This window comes from Melanostigma gelatinosum (assembly GCF_949748355.1).
Source record: "Melanostigma gelatinosum genome assembly, chromosome: 16".
NCBI classification, from domain to species: domain Eukaryota; kingdom Metazoa; phylum Chordata; class Actinopteri; order Perciformes; family Zoarcidae; genus Melanostigma; species Melanostigma gelatinosum.
The window spans coordinates 22,289,245-22,291,096 of record NC_136649.1 but is presented as its reverse complement, the minus strand read 5'-3'; the positions used below and the strand labels follow the sequence as shown (position 1 = coordinate 22,291,096).

General features: G+C 36.8%; 1 protein-coding gene across 1 annotated transcript in view; it reads right to left on the bottom strand.

Annotated features, from left to right (window-relative positions):
• Window positions 1–315: 315 nt before the first annotated feature.
• The window catches only part of esr2b (estrogen receptor 2b), a 23,337-nt gene continuing 21,800 nt past the window's right edge, over window positions 316–1,852 (bottom strand). The window contains exon 10 of the mRNA XM_079286402.1: window positions 316–1,852. This exon is cut by the window's right edge and continues 1,140 nt beyond it. The gene's annotated coding sequence lies outside the window, so the exon portion shown is untranslated.

Below are 1,852 nucleotides of genomic sequence, written 5' to 3'. Positions count from 1 at the left end.
AGGTTTGTAGTTTATGCTGTAATAAACAAATTATTTACCAGAAACGCTGCTTCTGAAAAACCTTTCAGTCATGTAGTTGAAGGACTGATGTCAAAATCGGACGAGCCAGAACATGAATGTTAGTGATCCTTTAGGCATTACATGTAGCTGTGTATATAAACAATCAAAGATCTCTCAATGTTAACAGTATTGATCCTAATTGTAAAAACTCAGTATTTGATCCTAATTTATAAATAATCTCAGACTCATGCTCAGCAGAACAGAAACAAACAACAAAAGGTGTGTAAAGTTGGATTTATTTTGTGATCTCTTATTTATGGGATGTATAGATTGTCATTTTTGATTGACAATAAACTGTGTTTGGCATGATTTGCGGCTGTATGTTTACTGTATCGCCGGGTCAGAGAAAGACCAGCGTTGATCGGTTTAACAGGCAAATGATCTTGTGTGTGTGTGTGTGTGTGTGTGTGTGTGCGCGCATGCATGCACAAGCTACAGACATCAGGAAAGAAAGGATAGTGGACATGTATCCGTCTATCAGCAGTGGTCGGATAATCTGGCACTAAGGCTGGATTTACATTGGCAGCAAAATGGCAGAACTTTGACCAGACGTCCAAAAAGGACCTAAATGATGCGTTCAGGTTATAAATCCAATATTCTGAAGGATTCACTCTTTCACTTTATTTGGCCCGGATCAAAACAAACCTATTTGAACTCGGATGACACCAAATAACTCAAGAGAACAGCGGTGTGGTTTAAAAACAACACAGCAAACAAGCCGAAACACGAGGCTTTAAACATGCAGGGAGACAAAAAGTTCAAGGACTCAAAGCAAACAGTTCCTCGTGCCTGCAGAGACAAGAACTAAACAAGCCATTTCTGGACTGATGCTCATGTTCAGGTTCTTCTTCATGTGGGAAAGTGCATAAATTACAGCAAATAACACTGAGGATTCCATCTTGTTCAGTTACTTGGTTTCATAAGGCTACTTCACTTTAGGCGGAGGCTCTTCGTCAAAATAAACGACAGCAGCAGAAATGTTTACCAAAAAGCACTCTACTGTATTCATCCCTACTTACTTTGAATTTAATATATCTGTAATCATTTGTAGTCTTCATTAGCTGAAGGTGTCGTATGAATAAGTGGATACCTAAAGGAGACGTGATGCAAGTTGAAATTGGTCACTGAGGTAAATGGGAGGTTTGTTCCAAAATAACTGCCAATAATGAGCTTCATTGATATATGATCTACGACACTTAAATATAGTATCCAAATGGAACTTTGTGTGCAGTCAGTACTTTTATACAATTTTGATTTGTACAGAATCCTTTTCCTTTGGTCCCGCAAATTGTTGCCAAAAAAAAAAAGGTTTTCTCTAAAATGACAAAATGTATGTGTTAAGTTAATCGTGAATATGTTTTATATTCTCTTTTCTTTGCAGAAAACAAACAGTTTCACATTTTTGAAAGAAAAATCACAAAATCGAATCTCATAAACTCTAAAAAGAACTTGTTTCCGCTGTAGACTGATGCTAGCATAACAACATGCATTAGCATTACCGTCGCAGTACAGCTACAGCTCAGCATAATTCAGTCTTTAGCATCACAGGTATTAAGTCATGAATTAAGAATACAAATCTGATGTACAGACAAATGTGCAGCATTTTAAACAGGACTATGTTTCTTTTACCAGTGTAGCTAGACTGTTATACTTTAGCATGTTAGCACTGTGTCAACATGATAATGTTTAGCATGTTAGCATATACAGTTAGAATGGTAATATGCTAATATTTGGTATGTTAGCTTAAGTCTTGAAGTGAAGAAGTTTTTCTGAGATGGAACGCACTCCAAAG